Raw genomic sequence first — 20,672 nt, 5'->3', positions numbered from 1 at the left:
ACAACTTTGAACTTAAACCTTCGTTGTTGCAGGCTGTGCAACAGAACCAATTCTCTGGAAATCTTACCGAAGATCCAAACCTTCATTTATCCGTATTTGTCCAATACGCTGATACTGTTAAAGCTAATGGTGTCACTTCAGAGGCAATTCGACTTCGTCTTTTTCCCTTCTCATTAAGAGATAGCGCTAGAAGATGGCTTCAATCTCTTCCTTCCAACTCAGTCACCACATGGAACGAGTTGAAGAAAGTTTTTCTTGCCCGATATTTTCCGCCAAGCAAAACAGCTATGTTAAGAGCCCAGATAAACGGATTTAAACAGAAAGACAACGAGTCTCTTTTCGAAGCATGGGAAAGATACAAAGACATGATGAGACTTTGCCCACACCATGGTTTGGAAGACTGGTTAGTAATTCACACATTTTATAATGGTCTCTTATACAATACAAGGTTAACAATAGACGCCGCTGCAGGTGGTGCACTAATGAACAAACCTTACGCTGATGCTTACCAGCTTATCGAGAGCATGGCCCAAAACCACTATCAGTGGGGAACCGAACGAACAACGGTGGAAAAACCTCAACCGAAAACTGGCATGTACGAGATAAGTAACCTTGATCACGTCAATGCAAAAGTGGATGCTTTGGTCCAGAAAATTGAAAGTTTAAACGTATCACCTCCAGCCGCCGCGGTTGCTATAACTCAGAATTGCGAGGTCTGTGGAATCCAAGGCCACACTCCTGCGGAATGTCAACTCTTGACTGGAATCCAAGTAGAGCAAGTAAACTATGCTCAAGGAAGCCCCTATTCGAATACCTATAACCCAAATTGGAAGAACCATCCAAACTTCTCATATAAGAGTAATAATGCCTTATACGCACCTGGACAGTCTCCAAATCAAGCCCCATCTATACCTCCGGGATATCAGAAACCGAATCCTAACAATAATACCCCTAGAAAATCCAACTTGGAAATCATGATGGAAAACTTTATAGCTTCCCAACAACAAACCAATAAAGATTTCTTAAACCAGAACATACACACTGGCGAACAACTTAAACAACTAGCAAGCAAAGTAGATGCCCTGGCTACCCATAACAAAATGCTGGAAACGCAAATATCTCAAGTAGCTCAACAACAAGCACCTACTGCTGCACCAACTGGTACATTCCCTGGACAGCCCCAACCCAATCCGAGGAGCCAAGCTCATGCAATTATATTAAGAAGTGGAACGGAAGTGGAAGGACCGTCTGACCCAAGGATAGAAAACCAAAACCCTAAGAAATCTACTGAGGAAAGTGAACCTAAGGAAAAGGAAGAGAGTAATAAGGAAACCCTAGAAAAGAAGGAACCTTATGTACCTCCACCACCTTACAAACCACCTATACCTTACCCTCAAAGGCTTGTTAAAACCAAAGATGTAGGCCAATTTAGAAAATTTGTTGATCTCCTTAAACAATTAAACGTTACAATTCCGTTTACCGAAGCTATTACGCAGATGCCCTCATATGCTAAATTCTTAAAAGAAATTCTTTCTAATAAAAGGAAACTTGAGGATAGCGAAACCGTTACACTCCCTGCCGAATGTAGCGCTATAATCCAAAACATGCCCCCTAAACTCAAGGATCCGGGTAGTTTCTCTATACCCTGTCACATAGGAAAATTTGTCATCGACAAAGCCTTATGCGATTTAGGAGCCGGAATTAGCGTTATGCCTTTATCCATATGTAAGAAACTGGAAATGGGAGAATTAAGACCGACCAAAATGTCTGTGCAATTAGCAGATCGTTCCATCAAATATCCTGTAGGAATCCTTGAAAACGTTCCCGTACGCATAGGTCAGTTTTACATTCCCACTGACTTCACAATTATGGACATTAGAGAAGATGATACGACACCTATTATACTAGGAAGACCATTCTTAGCAACTGCCGGTGCAATCATAGACGTAAAACGAGGACGACTCACCTTCGAAGTAGGCGAAGAGAAAATTGAATTCATTCTTTCCCAATTCTTGAAAGCACCTGCAATAGAAGATACATGTTACTTCATGGATATCATCGATGAATGCATAAAAGAAGCAGAGTTAGGAGAAGACAAATCATCAGACTATCTTCTAGAGGACAAATCTAAACAATGCCTAGCAATAACACCGGATCCTACGCAGTGTCTTAACAAACCAACCCCTGATTTGAAAACACTTCCCAAAAATCTGAGATATGAATTCCTAGACTTAGAACTTGAACGACCTGTGATAGTTAATGCATATCTAGGAAGACTCGAAACAGAAAAACTCCTACATATCTTAAGAAAATATCCAACCGCACTAGGATACCACATCACCGATCTTAAAGGAATAAGCCCTTCTATTTGTATGCACCGCATCATGTTAGAAGAAGACTGTAAAACCTCTAGAGAACACCAGAGAAGACTAAATCCGATCCTAAGTGAGGTAGTAAAGAAAGAAATAACCAAGTTATTGGAAGCAGGTATTATATATCCTATATCTGATAGCAAATGGGTTAGTCCTGTACACGTCGTACCAAAGAAAGGAGGCATAACCGTTATTGAAAACGAAAAAGGAGAAACTATAACTAAACGAATCGAATCGGGATGGAGAATGTGCATTGATTATAGGAAACTAAACAAAGCAACCCGAAAAGATCATTTCCCTTTACCATTCATTGACCAAATGTTAGAACGATTAGCTAAACATTCACATTTTTGTTATTTAGACGGTTATTCAGGCTTCTTTCAAATACCAATTCACCCTGATGACCAAGAAAAGACAACATTCACATGCCCTTTTGGTACCTTCGCTTATAGACGAATGTCGTTTGGTCTGTGTAATGCCCCTGCAACTTTTCAAAGATGCATGATGGCAATATTCGCCGACTTTCTCGAAAACATCATGGAAGTATTTATGGATGACTTTTCTGTATACGGACAAAGTTTCGAAGAATGCCTTGAAAACCTGGAAAGAGTTCTGGAGCGATGTGTAAAAGTAAACTTAGTACTTAATTGGGAAAAGTGCCACTTTATGGTACAAGAAGGCATTGTTTTAGGACACATCATCTCGAACAGAGGAATTGAAGTAGACAAAGCCAAAATAGAGGTAATCGAAAATCTTCAACCCCCAAGAACTGTGAGAGAAGTACGAAGTTTTTTAGGACACGCCGGTTTTTACCGACGATTCATCAAAGACTTCTCTAAGATAACTAAACCCTTAACCGGACTGTTGATGAAAGATGCTGAATTCATATTCGACGATAACTGTTTAAAAGCATTTCAAACTCTTAAACAAGCATTGATCTCCGCACCCATTATGCAGACACCAGACTGGAATGAACCATTCGAAATAATGTGCGATGCCAGTGATTATGCTGTAGGTGCTGTTTTAGGACAAAGAAAGGATAAAAAGCTTCACGTTATATATTACGCTAGCAGAACCCTGGATGAAGCACAGATGAATTATGCCACAACCGAGAAAGAACTCCTAGCAGTGGTATTTGCGCTAGATAAATTTCGTTCTTACCTGGTAGGAGCCAAAATAATAGTTTACACTGATCACGCTGCTATCAGGTACCTCTTAACAAAAAAGGATGCTAAACCTAGACTCCTAAGATGGATCTTGTTACTACAAGAATTCGACTTAGAAATCAAGGACAAGAAAGGAACTGAAAACGTAGTAGCAGACCACCTCTCTAGACTTGAGAACCTTGAACCGGAAAGAACATCCATTAATGATGATTTCTCGTATGATAAACTCATAGCTACTTTGGAAGAGAACAACTCCGACATGCAAGTAGAAACCACCTTAGCTATATCTGTCACACCATGGTACGCTGATCTAGTCAATTATTTAGCTGCCGGAATAGTTCCACCTACTTTATCTTACCAGCAGAAGAAACGATTCTTCCACGACATAAAACACTATTACTGGGATGATCCCTTACTTTTCAAAAGAGGCCCCGATGGTATTTTCCGTCGATGTATACCCGAAGAAGAGGTAGAAAATATAATCCAACACTGTCACTCTGCGCCTTATGGTGGACACACAAGTACATCCAAGACCTGCTCTAAAATCCTACAAGCTGGCTTTTATTGGCCAACTATATGGAAGGACGTACATGCGGCTATTAAGGAGTGTGACAGATGTCAACGCACGGGAAACATATCTAGACGTGACGAGATGCCACAAAAAGGTATTTTGGAAGTAGAGATTTTTGACGTGTGGGGGATAGACTTCATGGGACCTTTCCCATCCTCTTTCGGTAACAAATACATACTCGTGGCAGTTGACTACGTATCAAAATGGATCGAAGCTATAGCTTCTCCAACAAATGACACCCGAGTAGTAACTAGACTCTTTAAAAATATAATATTTCCGAGATTTGGCATCCAAGAATAGTAGTCAGTGATGGTGGATCACACTTTATATCCAAGGTACTCGAAAAACTACTACTTAAATATGGAGTGAGACATAGGATAGCAACACCTTACCACCCTCAAACCAGTGGACAAGTGGAAGTATCTAACAGAGAAATCAAGCAAATACTAGAAAAAACGGTCGCCACTTCAAGGAAAGATTGGTCATTGAAATTACCAGAAGCTTTGTGGGCATACCGAACTGCTTATAAAACTCCCATAGGGACGACCCCATTTAAGCTCATTTATGGAAAATCCTGTCACCTCCCGGTAGAATTAGAACATAAAGCCTATTGGGCTATTAGAAATTTAAATTTGAATTATAAAGCCGCCGGTGAAAAGAGAATCCTTGACATAAACGAATTAGAGGAACTCAGAAGAGACGCCTATGAAAATGCCAAAATCTATAAAGAAAGAACAAAACAATGGCATGACAAGCGTATATCAAGGAAAATCTTCAAGCAAGGCGACGCAGTACTTTTATTTAACTCTAGACTAAAGTTATTCCCGGGAAAACTACGATCCAGATGGTCAGGACCTTTTCATATCACTAAAATCTTTCCCAGTGGAGCGGTAGAAATAAAAGGACAATCTACAGAACCGTTCACCGTAAACGGGCAACGTCTGAAACATTATCACTATGCGGAAACCAACGAGGATTCGCAAATTCTACACTTAGACGAAATGCCCCCAGGACTCATAGACTATATTTAACAGTTTCTTTGTCGAGCTTGCGACATTTAAACAAAGCGCTTAGTGGGAGACAACCCACAAATTAATTTGTTATTTTGTTATTCTATTATTATTATCATTTCCCTATTTTTCTCTTAATTATTCTTTTAATTTCTATTTAGTATTCATTATTGATTTGTTTTAAATATATATATATATATATATATATATATATATATATATATATATATATATATATATATATATATATATATATATATATATATATATTCTTTTCTTCTTTCGGCATTTGGCCAAATCCTGACTTAAACTCATGTTTCTTTTCTCTAGCTAACACTAACCAGATGGGACATTCTGATCGTATGGGTATCAAGTTCAGAGGAATGGCTCAGAAACAAAAGTTTGAAGAACTAGCCGCTAGAGAGATGCTACCTAGTTTATATGCTGATGATTGGGCTATGACTGCCCTTGGACTGAGACAGAGTGTCCTGTTTTTGCTGAATCAGATAGGATGGGAGACCTCCCCTATCCTGAGACATTTCACCACCTACCGGAGAATCACACTAGAATTCCTTAGTTCATTAATCTATCTACCCAACCATGGAAAAGGAATTAGCAGAGGTTTTATCCAGTTCAGAATGTTCAATATGGAGTACCAATTTAATATTAGAGACTTCACCAACCTTTTGGGTTTTCCTACCTCCTTTGATACATTCACTGTAAGCCAGGAAGAACTTTTTGAATATAGAGAGCTTGAACACTTTTGGGGTAAGCTGACTGGAAATGATGAGCCCGAAGAACATGAGTTTCTCTCTGGAAACATACATAACCCGGCTTTTCGCTATTTCCATAAGATCCTGACCCACACTTTATTTGGGAAGAAGCCAAATAGTACTTCAGTTTCACGTGATGAACTCTTCATCATATTTTGTGCTTCCCAGAACCGTCCAGTAAACGGTGCTACTTTTATGTTAGCTAATTTGGACCACCTTATCCAGGATGAGCGAGCACCCATTAGAATAGGCGGTTTGATCACTATGATAGGTAATGCTATTGGATTACGTCAGCCTATGCTTGACCTTAGCCCTTTTTGTGGCATTACTACTATGAGTATACCCTTCCTCTTCAACACTATGTTTATAGCAAACATAGGGTCTGATGAGTTCGAGCTTATTATTGATAACCAGGTTCTCTGCCTATTCACCATGCCCGATCCTAGAACTAGTGTTCATAACCAAAGGAACTGGCTCTATAACCTGAATGAAACCCCAACTCCTGCTGGATCCACTGAATCCATCCAGGACTATGAGATTTGTGATGACTATGAGCACTATGTTGACCATATCTCTCAAGCTGAATCTGACCCCCAGACACCTTCCGGCTACTATGATATTGATCCTCCTCCTCAGCCTGCCCTGACCGAAGAATCAGCCATGCCTGATCTCCGACATCATATGCCAGGAACAGATATTAAAACCGTCATTGAAGCTTTGATGTCAGAACAAGACGCCCTCAGGGAAGATTTCCACAACTTGAGGCATGAAGTCCTAGAATACATGAGCAGCACGGCAAGTCAGTTACATATGTTACGGCATCGTGTTAACTCTTTTGCTCCTCCGGCCAGAGATCCGAAGATAGATGGAATTTAGTTATTTCTTTCTAAGTTATTTAGTTTTAGGCTAGATTTTTCATTAATGTTATTTGAATTCATGTTCGCATTTATTTTCCTTTCATTTCATTGTTTTCCCTTCCTGTATTACATTATGTTAATTTTATTAAAGCTTTTATTTATTTAATTTATGCAATGGCTATGTTCTCTACTGTTCTACTGTTACTCAGAATGAATTATTATTATGAGAAATAGAATAGCATGCAACACAAATTAATTAGCTAAATTAAATAGAACAATCTAAAAACCAAATAAAACAAAATAATCAAAATAAATTCATCTCCAGATTAATTATGTGAAGCGCTGCTGAATGCCCTGCCAAAAAGAAATGTGTGACGAGCGTCACACACTCCATGACGAACGGCACGCATAACTCCTGTTACGAACGTCACACCCTTGTGACGAGCGTAACGCCCCTCAGACATGTGAACGTTAGGGAGCCGTTGGAGACGAACGTTACACCCCTTACCTTTTTACATTCCCCATTCACTTTTCATTTAACCACACTTAATTACTCTTCAACCACTTTTTCTTTCTATCTTCCAACCCTTCTCCTATAAATACCTACCAAAACTTCCTTCATTCACCACAAAACAATTCTCTCATATCAAATACATTTCTTTCCAAATCATCCCTTCAAAAATTCATCACAATGGCGGGAAATCAAAATTTCGGAAATATCATCTTCCGATCCGGAGATGACAACTACCAGCAAGAGCAATTCGAACGTTTCCAACAGCGAGGCGTCGCTTCCACCAGGTACCCCGATTTAACTTGTTTACAACAATTAGGATTACTCCAAGGTATCGAATGGATGCTCCGCCTAGCCGACTTAACCTTCCTTTGCACTCATAATCAACCCACCTACCCATCCCTAACCTTAGAATTCTTAAGTTCATACGACTACACCACTCCCGCCGGTGAAGACGAATTTTTAACCGGTACCGCAACCTTCCGCATGTTCAACACCGAGTACTCCTTAACCCAAAACCAATTGAGTACCATGTTACAATTTCCCATAGAAGGTCAGGTACACCCCAGAATCCCTCCAAACTCAAACTGGAACACAGTTGGCGTTTTTGGCCTTTTTAAGAAAATTACCGGTATAGATACCTACAACTGGGAAGAACTCCTTCTCTCCCATATACATAACCCCACTATCTGGTACTTCATCCGCATCTTGCAAAACACAATTTTTGGAAGACCAAACAACAGCAAGGTCAACTCAAAGGAGTTATTTTTCCTCCAATGCGTCTTCGAACCGGATACTCAGGTAAACGCCGCCTCTTTTCTCTTTCATCATATCCGCACCTTATGTGCTAGAGGCCGGCAACCCTTTATAATTGGTGGATTAATAACATCCATAGCACTTGGCCTGAACCTAGGGGATAAACTCCAAACTTTAGAATCCCTACCTCCCCTGTCTATGGATATCAGCTATTGCCGCTCCAGCCGCCTGATTAAAAACAGAGTAGGCGGAGGATATTATCTTATGGTGAACAACCAGGCTGTCCCAAGCGTTGTTCTACCAAATATCGCCCTAACTGATGTCACAAACCCCGACCGCCACCTCTATGATCTAAACGCTCCTGAAACCACCGAGCCTTTACAAACAAACCCACAAACAGATGAGTTTGAAGAAATGGAACAAGGTGATCATCCTCCTACACAACGTTCAGCCCCGCTCAACCCTTCCGGTAATGCAACTGGCCCATCCTCCCAACGTCGTCGACGAAGAAGGCCTGCAACCAACGACGACATTATGGATGCTATCGATGGAATGCAGGCACAGAATGTCGAGATGCTGCAGATGATGCATCAAATGCAACAGCAACAAGACGCTAGGAATGCCATAACCGACCAGCGGTTTACTGAGTTGTTTAGCAGGTTCGACAACTTAGACATACGTCAAAGATCACCAGGTCCAAGAACCAGAGGCGGAAGGCAGCCTTAGTTGTTATTTTATTTGCATTTCCATTATGTATTTCTTTCCCTTAAAACATTGAGGACAATGTTTAGTTTAAGTATGGGGGGGAAACAATATTCTTCCTATCTCCATTTTTCAAGTATGTTACCTTCCCTTTCATTGTTATTTCCCTTTCTTACTATCTAAAAAAAAAAAAAAAAAAAAAAGTCCGAGTGTGAAATATTTCTATTATCTATTCCCTCAATTTTCTTGAGCCATAACAAAAAAATTTTTTTAACACACCCAATAAGTATAAAGGTTGCTTACTTTATAAAACTTGAGTGAAATCAAAACAAAATCATTACCATAACAACGCTCTGAGAACCTCAATATGTTAGATCAGGATAAGTACCTATTATACCGATTCCTTGAACTTTTAGTTCTATGGCAACCCCAAGTAGTTTATACAGAAGTCAGCACCATCTTAATAGCAAACTACGTGGAGAGCCGATGAATATAAGTGAATGATCCCCAAAGTAACCTAAGATATATATCAAGAAATGCACTAATTAAATTAGGTGATCCTTACCAGATCATTTAATCTAAAGGTTGCAGATCATGCAAAAGCACAATACGAAAGATCCATTATGAGTTGGTTCAGTAGGAATCTGGTACTGAACTTGGTAGGGCGGACTACGGTTCGATCCCCCGCAATTTGCAATGGACTGAATAATGAAGTTATCTGACTTATGTACCAGAACTTCTAGCTAAAAGCGGATCATAATCACTAACCGGTTACTCCACTATGTGCGCGAAAAGATAAAGGGCTTAATGTGATTTCGCTAGAATGAAAACGGGTAAAATAAGACTAAAGGAACCAGGATAGCTATCATAGGGTACTTGAACTGATTTGCATAAGGTAGGGTTATCTAAGTTGTAACGGTAGTTGTTGATGTCAAGATTAAACTCAAGTCCTCCTAAACAAAAATCCATTTGCAACCTAGTACGAATTGATGTGTGCTTTGAAATTTCATCTGGCTAAAACTTTTAACAAGTTCTATACTGAATTTTGCTTGAGGACAAGCAAAGATTTAAGTATGGGGGAGTTTGATAACACGAAATTATATCACATTTTAAGACTTAATTCAATTAGATTATATTATCATTTACTTTAGTTTATCTCATTTTATCAGATATTATGCAGTATTTCCTTGTTATTTATGTCAGGTATCCATTTTGAAGCAAAAGTGAAAAAGGGAAGAAAAGGAGGTGTAAAAAGGAATAAAAAGGAAACAAATAACAAAGACCAAGCCCAGCCCAAAGAAAGTGCACGTTGTGCCTGTGACGGGCGTCACAAAGGTTGTGACGAGCGTCACACTAAGTACCCTCTCGTGACGAGCGTCACACATGGTGTGACGGACGTCACACCGTTCCCCTATATTTTTGGCGCTAGGAACTCAACTGACCACGTTGAAAGCTATTTCCACGCACGCTTAACCCTCAGAACGAGACCACGCACACGGAAACCCTTGGAAAGCAGTTACACCAGCAGCTGTATAAATAGCAGCTAATTGGGAAGTTTCAAGGAACGGGTTTTTCCACGCTCATATTGCCGAAGCTCTGCCAATTTTCTTTTCACGCTTTTGCTTATTTTTTTCTTTTCCAGCACTTAACATTGTTTATTTTATTTTATTTCTTTTGCAAGCTTTACATTCTTTTTCCCTTGCAAATTTACCTTTCCCGTTTTAGCTTTTAGATATTTTTCGCATAATAGTTTCTACACCGGAAACTATTGTGCAACTTTATACTGGATTTAACCTTACGTTATATTCCAGTTTTATTTCCTTGATTTAATTTACTGTTTAATTGAAGAATCCAAGAACAAATCCTACCGGCTTGTGGTGGAGTGTTCAAGACTATTGTATTACGCATTCAGGTTCTTTAATCATTATTTAATATTTTGTTTTATTATTTAGCTATATTATCTGCCTGGAATGAGTCTGTTTATGCATGATATAAATTCTTATTTATTTAGCATGTCTGGCTAATTTGCCTAGGTATCGGTATGTAAAGTAAGCAGAATAAGGGATCAAGACTGAGTCGGTCTATCTAAACTTAAAATCAAAATCAATCTTTTTACGGTCTCAACTTACAGGTTTAATAACAAGATTTTTTTACAAAAGTAAAAGACATAAAGAAGTTAAAATCAATAGAGCGAGAGTTTGAGATTTTAACTGGACAGTGTAAGTTAGGCATTAATTCTAGATCAGGGCGAGAGCAAGTTTTAGAGTTAATTAAATTCTGACCTTTTCCAAAAAGTATTTTTAAAGATTGAATGTGAGGACGAGAGTTAAGCATTTGGATTTAATTATATAACCTAAGTCAACAGAGCGAGAGTTTGAGATAAGGGTGTTTAAAACGGTCAGTATTTTCTTAAAAAGAGTTTCTGCAACTTTATTGCTTTCAAAATATGGTTTTTGACTTAATTATAAGTGACAGCAACATTAATATAAAATCATGGTTTATTCAACAGAGCGAGAGTTTGAGATAGAACCTTTAACCAATAAAGTTAACCGAAACGATTCATTTTAAAACCAAGAAACCGACAAAGACTTGATTCCCTAGTTTGGACGAACTACATACCGATATCCGTTTTATTAATATTTAATCTAGATATTAGTTTAGCTCTTAGTTTTTCCCCAAACAATCAAACATTTTCACCTTAGATTTACGTGGTAACCTTAGATAACGGTATATCGATTCATAAGTCCCTGTGGGATCGATATCTTTTAAAACTACGCGATAGAACTGTGCACTTGCAGTTTGTATCCCATTCTCGACTCACCCAGTCGAGCGATCAAAAGCTTTGGGATTAATCTCTGCATCATTGTTTGTTGTCGTCGCTGGAAGAAGATATTGGCTATGGTGTTTTGCAGTTTGCACAATCGAACCAAAATATTCGATTCCTAAGCTCTTTTTTTTACTTGCTTTTCGTTTTTTCAGCGAGAGTTTTTTTTGAAGAGTAGGTGAAAGATCCCCTTTTTTGTGGAGCTTGTTTTGACGATGGCCCCCTTTTTGTGAGAGAAGAGAGAGCATTGCTTTTCTGTCCGTTCGGAGTGGTGTAGCTGGCATTCTTATCTTTTGAGTGAGGACGCGTAGCCTATTGTGGTTGGAGTGACCAAAGAAAATCCAAAAATCTATTTTGGCCAAATCTCCCCAAAATCCAAACGCAGAAAGGGTAATGTTTTAGACCCTCTTCCTCTAGTGGCCACGCGTTACTCCACCATTGGGAAGTTTGTTTCTATTCATTTCTTTTATTAATATTATTATTATTTTGATTTTGATTGGAAATGAGCTTGGATAGCAAATGTTGACTGTTGATTAATTTGAATCGATGCTTTGGATTGAATCAAAGAAGCACAAACAATTCCAAATGACAAAGTTACCCCTTCTAGATGATTTAATTGATTTAAAATAATTTAAACCAATTAAATAAAATAAAATTCACAACTTTGGAAATAAATGTGATAAAAATAAAATAAGACAATGGAAATTTCTATTTATATTTTCTAAATATTTTGGCGAATGAATAAAAATAAAATGACTGAAAATGAATAAATGTCGGGCAAAAATTTGCTCGAAAAGTTAAATACAGCGTTTCTTTTAATTTTGAAATAAATTTTGACCGGTTAAAAGGTTCAGGCGGGTCAAAATACCACTGAAAAAGTCGTCGAAAAATATAACGAGCACACCAAGTTAAATTACGCGATTCGTAGATTAATAATACTGGCGTCCGCAAGCTTGATTTTGAAACTTTTTACCCGCTGATTTTGCACGTACTTGAGGAACAATTTAACCAATTCGTTTGTATTTTCGAGAGTTTATTCCGACTGATATTTTAGGTATTATTCATAATGAAATGCATGTCATGCTATACATATTATGCGAATTAAAAATGAAATCAAATTTATGAAAATCTTAAAATGCCCGGACAAAATTGGGGTATGACACCACCGTCTCATAAAAAGTGTCTCATTTGCACTTTTTCTTTGTCTCAAAATAATTGTCCCTTTACAATATCAATGCAGCATTTATTATTATTTTTCCACTATCATTTCTCTATTTATTAACGTTCACTTTATCCAACCACTTTTTTAACTACAATTAATATGAGTATTCTAGTAAATGATATTAGTTTTATCATCAAAATCAACACATCCAATAATTTTCTTGAGAACCATAAATTATTCAAATATGATATTTTTTATGAGATGGAGGGAGTATTTGTTAAATGATATGGTGTGCGTATGAATTTCTTTAGTTCCTCGTCTCATGTATGTATGTGTACATGTTATTGATGTTCATTCCCTATTTTCGTAGGGTATTTATTATTGTGGATGTTACACACAATGGATGTACATGATAAGAGCACGAGAAACATGTACTACACACGAGGGAGGCACGAAGTCTGATGAAATTTATATTTTTTTCTTTTTGATTTTTAATGTAATATTATTTGTTATTAACGATGTAAGGAAAAAAATAAACTTTTTGTACTTCTATTATGTAAAATGAAATGAACTATTCTATGATTATTCTTTTGTTTTTTTTGTAATACTAATTATTTTGATAAGATATAAAGTGTATTTATAAAACTAATTCATTTCTATCATTTTGTACTACACCCTTTTGAGATGCAAGATAGGTAAATAATGGGAATAAATTTTAAGTGTATACTTGGCACTTAAGGATATCCTAAAATAATAAAAATAAAATTGACTTGACAAAATACACGAATGGATAAGAATGTAAAAACCTATTGGTGCTTTTTTCTATGATTTTGGTCAAAGGTAAAAACAATCACTAATGCATTAAAAACTTTTTAATTCATGTATGAACCAAAACAAGTTTGACTAGGCAAAAATAAATTTAAACACCAATCACAAAATAAAGGACTTTTGCCTAGAGAAATCAAAGTCAATAGTCAAACTTCTTGACTTTGGCTTTCCTTAAAGATCCATAATTGAAGTAAAAAAATCCAAAATCACAAAAGAGTCACCTCTTTGACTTTTATTTGATTTATTTTGATGTATGCAGATGGACTATTTTTGACTGATGAAAAAGGGGTGTGACCAAACGAAATGGTCATGCGAATGCAGGTGAAAATAGAAATGCAATGTGTCTTAGGTATGACAAAATTGGGGTATGACAGCTGCCAAGATCTAATTGCCTTAAACCCGAGAAGATGAATTGTCACAATGTTCATACTTTCAGGGTAAAAGTCAATTAAATACGGAAAGATCCCAAAATATTGTCTTAAAAATAAATGATATTTGGTAAAGTATGACTTCAAATGAAACAAATAAGACTCTGTGATAATTTCCATAGCAGTATCTTTCGTGATAAAATTGAAACTTCCCCATAATTGAACAAAAAATCAATTCATAATACTTAAGACCCTCTGAAAACTAGAAAAGAAACCTCAAATGAAACAAACAGGACTCCCTGATAATCGTCAGAGCAGTATCCTTCGTGATATAATTGAAACTTCCAAACAATGGAACAAACTTTCAATTCATAAGACTTAAGACCCTCTAAAAACCAGTAGAGAAACCTCAAATGAAACCAATAATGCTACTTGATAATTGTCAGAGTAGTATCCTTCGTGATATTATTGAAAAACCTCAAACTTTCAATGTATAAGACTCAAAATCCCCTAAAAACTAGTAGAAAAACCTCAAACGAAACAAACAAGACTTTCTGATAATCGTCAGATTAGTATCTTTCGTGATATTATTGAAACTTCTCAATAATGGAACAAAACTTTAATTCATAAGACTTAAGATCCCCTGAAAATCAACAGAGAAACCTCAAATAAAAAAAACCAGCCCCCTTGATAATTGTCAGAGCAGTATCTTTCGTGATATTATTGAAACTTCCCAATAATGGAACATGCTTTCAATTCATAAGACTCAAGATCCTCTAAAAATTTGACTAAGAAAATCTTATATGTTCATCTGTTGCAAAAAAAAAGTCCAGAAAAAACTCCCTTTAAAGGAGGTTTACTGGCAAAACTCTGCAGAGAAAAAACTCATAAGAGACTTTCTTGGGTAACCTCTGCTTGGGGGAGCAAAATAGCATAAACGATGTGGAATATTATTATCAACACAAAGTTGAAGAATAACTTGTTGGTAAATAATTCCAGGAGTACATGTGGGGTAAGAACTCTCTCAAAGAAATACCGCAGACTTGGTTAAGGAATATCCTAAATACCTATGATTGACCCTGAATTATGAATAATGTTATGTATGTCTGATATTTAGTATGATATTCCACTTTGGATGGAAATGCCATGCATGAATGATACCTAGAGATGCATGTAGGGATGCAACTGTTTGACTAAATTTGTTTTTTGATGAAGCTTCCTGTTTCAGCAGGAATTATATGCATGCATGTAGATTGTGTTTATGAAATTTCCTGTTTCGGCAGGAAAGCTATGAATGCATGTGAGGCATGTGGATAATTGGATTTTTTTGAAAACTTCAGGTTTTGAAGGTAAGGTTATGCATGAAGTGATGCATGTGGGAATGCAAATAGTGATTGGATTTTTTGAAAACTTCTCGTTTCGGTGGAAAGGTTATGCATGAAGTGATGCATATGATGCATGCGGGAATGGAGATAGGTGATTGGATTTTTGAAAACTTCCCATTTCGGCAGGAAAGTTATGCATGAAGTGATGCATACGTGCATGTGGGAATGCCGATAGGTGATTGGATTTTTGGAAACTTCTCATTTCGACGGGAAGGTTATGCATGAAGAGATGCATGTGAGAATACAAATATATGATTGGATTTTTGGAAACTTGATGTTTCGGAAGGAAGGTTATGCATGAAGTTATGCATGTGATACATGTGGGAATGCAGATAGGTGATTTTAAAAAAAACTTATTGTCTCGGTGGGAAGGTTATACATGAAGCGATGCATGTGGAAATGTATATAGGTGATTGGATTTTTGGAAACTTCCCATTTCGGTAGGAAGGTTATGCATAAAGTGATGCATGTAATGCTTGTGGGAATGCAGATAATTGATCTAACTTGTTTTTAAAACTTCCCATTTCGGTGGGAATGTTATGCATATAATGATGCATGCGATGCATGTGAGAATGCAAATGAGTAATTTGGATTTTTTTATGAATTGGTCTCCCTATTAGAGGGTGAGATTTTTGGGTACCAATGTCAACTGGATTTGGATTTATGATGATACCCACAAGGTGGACTTTTATTTTGGGAGACCAATGAAGATCGGTGAGTTATGTGGGTGTGACTTCTTGACACTCAGAGCTAGATGATGCTATAATCGATAAGAAGATCTGGAAGTCTTTGGTGACTTCACTGGGGATTTATTGATGTTGAGCTGTGTATGAGAGAGTTCCTGAGAGAACTAGGTTGTTTATACTAAAAGGGCCATATCGACAAGTAAATGATTGGAATGAGTGCAATGACATGATTAGCGCATGATGATTGTGTTTGATTAGCGCAAGATATGGTGTTATACCAGCGTAATCTTTAGGATACGTTCTTTGAACTCAACGGTTACTAGTGTCTGGCCCGACCTGCTTGACCAAATTGAAAGTATGCAGAGAACCCACCCCTTTGCAACTTGTCTTGCCCCAATATGTGGGGGGTTTTGAAGGGAATTTGATTCAAATGAGAACTTTTGAAGCAATTTGTATGAAGTGTATGAATCTCGCAACATTTTGCCCCTAATTAATCGGTTCTCAAAACGGTTCACTTCAGATCAACTGATCTTTGGAAGTTAGGCTTCACTTTACTCTTGAGATGACTTTCACCTGTATGAGCCTTTGAGGGACTTGCCCCTGATTGACTAAATATTACTTTGAGGGATTTCCCCCATATTGGCTAATTATTGAGATGATCTTCTCTCCTTAATCAACTGACCAATTCTCGGAGTTTTTACTCAATGTAATTTTTGGGGTGACGTGCCCCTGATCTATAGGATTATGAGTTGGTTTGATTCGAGTCAACGCCAACGAATATTCATGTTCCTCTCTAAATGCTGAAATTTGGAATACTTAAGCATACATGTTCTTTTATGATTTTTGTTTTGTAGGTTGGCTCCAAGCGATGTTGTTGTTGCGTATATTAGAAAAGTTTTAATAAAACTTTATCATGGAAATTTCATGCGGTATAGTGAGCTTAATGTATGAGCTAGAAGAGAAGAGAGAGATGAATACTTTGACCTTTTTAAAGTAAGACATGTAATTTTTTTTTACTATAGTATGATGATAATGTATATTTTTTATAGTTTAATCAACATTGTTTCTTTTTTGGCAATCTCTTGTTTAGTGGGAGCCGTGTGATGAAGTAAAAATGAAAGATTTGTTTCATAAAGCTTGTGGTAGAAGAATAATTGATATATTTGGTAAGATTAGGAAAAGGCAACAAAGCCATCTTGGATGGGTGAAAAGGTTTATGCGTATCTTCTTGATGGGTGGAAAACTGAAGAATTCAAAAAGCTCTCTCAACAAAATAAGACTAATCGCGCATCAACCAGAGGTGGGGCGGTTCATACCATGGGATGTAGAGCTCATCATGATGTTACTATAGAATTGGTTTGTATTCTATTTGTAATTACAATGCGTCAATATGTTTCTGATATTCATTGTAATCACATATATGTTGTCTTTATTTATAGGAGAAGAAGTTAGGCCGACTACCAAATCCTGACGAGCTCTTCATGGCCACACACAAAAAGAAGAATGAGCAGTGGGTTGATCGGCGTGCATAGAAAACACATGTAAGACCTTTATTGATTTACTCCTTAAAATGACATGACATTGGTTTTATCTGTTCCGGGATTATGTATGATGTTAGGATAAGTAACTATGTTGGGAAGTTATACTTTGTATTAAGGTGGATAAAAGAATGACAAAATCACAAAAGAAATTAAAAAGAGAAATCTACATAAATTTTTATGCTTCTTCATAAAATGGTGAGATATATTTGTAAAGTCATTCTAATGGAAAAGTGGTGAGACAGAATGTAAGTAGTAAAGTGACTCCATAATCTTTATGTATAAAGTGACTAACTTTGTAGGTGCTATGTTGAGACCATATTATCAGAGGTGTTTCAAATTAGTGTACTTGAAATAGTTTTGTTTCAGAATGTAGGTACTATGATGAGACCATGTTATGTTTTCGCTGTTGTGCTAATATATCGCTACTTTTGTAGATTTTGAATGTAGGTGTAATTTTATTGTTTGTAGTTTGTAATTTTATTCTCTGTCTCATTTACTTAGATTAGTTTAAATTGCATTGGTTATTATCTTTTATTGTACAAGAAGGTTATGTGAATCGCTTGACACAAGCCACACAAAATGATAATAATGTTGATGGGTCGGAAAAGCTACAATTATGGAAAGAAGCTGTCGGCGGTAAGTCACGAGGTCGGTGTTATGGAACTGCCCGAGTGGCGGTCAACATACAGTATGGAGCGTCTTACTTGACACAAGTGACCGTTTCAAACCCGAATAGAGAAGCAAAGAGCCAAGATATTGAGGAGACTAGAGTTGAGGCTTCTAGAGCACGTGAAGAGGCTTCATTAGCTAATGCACGTGCAAACGAAGCTAAAGTCGAGATAACAGATTTGAAAAGGAAATTTTAAGAGTTTCATAAACAACTATTTGCTTGGCAGTCGGGTCAGGCGATTCCTTCCATTGCTCTTTCTAGTGTCGATCCTAATATCCATGGCCATTATGATGATGACTCTAATGAGCAGTCATTGGATCTAGAAGAAATGAGTGATGGATGTTGAGTTACATGCATTGTCTTTTTCTTAGTTTTAGAACTTGTTCAAATTATTGTGGATTTTCACAAGTTTGATATTTTGTGTTGGTATTTTGATGTGACTTTGACATATTTATGTAGCAATATTGTGGATAGGAACAAGTTTAATATATTATGTCAATATTTTGATATAACTTTGATATGTTAATTAATGTAGCAGTATCATGGATTTACACAAGTTTGTTAATTTGTGCTGAAATTTTGACGTAATAATATATCAATGAATAGTTTGAAATTAAAAACAGGTTTGGGTAAATTTTATGTAGCAAATAAATTTGGTTTTAAATAGGTTTAAAAATAAATAAATAAAACCCGGAAAAAAACACCAGCAGAGGCCATACCCGACGCTATAACACATAATTATAAGATTATAGCATTAAACGCAATCGAAACTAAAATGTAAAAGAGGAAAATAAAAAAACATGAACGTCGATTCTTAGCGACGCTATAATACACGATTATTGGAATATAACGTCGGTTATTAGCAACACTATGATTCAATAAAGCCACAACTAGTGTCTCTACAAACCGACACTACATGGCCATAGTTAGACAAGAGTGTCACTCAGAACTGACGCTAAAGCATTGAAGAGAATGTCTAAGTGTCGCTTTAATCCGCCACTATGTGAAAGTTACATCAATAATAGCTGACGTTATAGATAATTTTTTTGCAAGATAACGTCGGTTTTTGTATTTAAGCGTCACAGTAGTGTTCCCTAAGCCGACACTAATAGTAGCGATGACTCATGATTATGCTTTGCTTCCACCTTTAGGATGTCCTCCCGGCCTCGATGCTAAGTCATCACTAACATGCAGTACCGTTGGCTTTTAGCCTGTAAGCGGGGGCTTTGGGCTGATGCTAAACAACAGTTTTCTTGTAATGGTACTTACTTGCAGTTAAAATTATTCATTCAAAAAATGGTAATTTTAATGTGACATTCATGCAGGTTTAAAAAAAATCATTTATAGGAATATTATGATAGTGTGTGACGAGTAGACCATTAGCTTAAACGCTTTGATGATTTAGAAATTCAAAGTGTGAAAGATACAATGAGAATATGATACGTATATAGAAGATCAGCAAAACTCTAGGAGTCAGTTTATGCAACCTTGTTGTTGTATACTTTCAGAATAAACCCTACTTCAATTAAGTCTTTTGAGGGTTGTAACGTGCTCTGTTTCATAGTTTTTGAAACAAAGTATATAAGGCTCAAAATTTATTTTTAACCCACCCCTTCTTCGTGATGATTCTCCAGTCCTACGTTCAGTTAATTCCACACACACATTCGTCTTCCAAGAGAGTTAGACGGTGTGAGAGTGAAGATAAATATTCAAGATTTTCTTGAAATGACAGTCACCTTATTTTTCTTTTGTCATGGATATCGGTGAGCCTTTGATTCTTGAAACGATGGTCACCAGATCTTGTTTTTCTTTATTTTTTATGAGGATTTAGCAACCTCTTTTGATTTTTTTATTTGTTTTTTGATCCCTAATTTTTTCCTGGATCGTTTTTCGAAGCTTTTAGTCCACTAGGATTGCCCTAATTTTTGTCTAGGTCGCCTCTTTGGGTGTTCGACTTACCGAGCTTTTATTTTATTTTTATTTTTGGTTTGGAAAGGCTTGTGACTTCCATGTCATCGATTATTGAGGAATAACCGTTATACCCTTTGGATTTTTCATGATTCCTTCGATACTTCACGACATGTACGAAGAATAGCATATGGTTGATCCCCATATGGGATGTACTCTCTTGCAACTCGAATACATAATCAGATTAACTTAACACTACCCTACCCTTGGTTAAGCATAAAGGTTTTTAGATCCGGAACAAACACCTACTTCTAGGCTCGAAGTTAATAGTTAGGGAACTCCTTATCTCTCTAAGTGTTTGGAGATTTGGAACAGTGCATGTACATGTCGCGGAGCGAAAAATTCCCGAGCACATCGCACGCTCGAAAATACCACAGAGTCACCACTGAATTTTATTTATTCTAAGAGAAAGAGAAAATATCAATAAAACCCTAAGGAAAGAGAAACGGGTACGGAAGTCAGTTATGTAAGGGGAAAGTATTAGCATCTCTCACATTTGTTGTACTAAACAGGAACTGTTTT

General features: G+C 36.9%; 1 pseudogene; it reads right to left on the bottom strand.

Moving 5' to 3' along the window:
- Positions 1 to 294: 294 nt before the first annotated feature.
- LOC127116395 (uncharacterized) lies at positions 295 to 394 on the bottom strand (annotated as a pseudogene).
- Between the last annotated feature and the right edge of the window lie 20,278 nt (positions 395 to 20,672).

Source organism: Lathyrus oleraceus, chromosome 1 (genome assembly GCF_024323335.1).
Source record: "Lathyrus oleraceus cultivar Zhongwan6 chromosome 1, CAAS_Psat_ZW6_1.0, whole genome shotgun sequence".
Taxonomy (NCBI): Eukaryota; Viridiplantae; Streptophyta; class Magnoliopsida; order Fabales; family Fabaceae; genus Lathyrus; species Lathyrus oleraceus.
The sequence above is the reverse complement of the archived record's forward strand: the minus strand, read 5'-3'. Positions and strand labels throughout refer to the sequence as shown.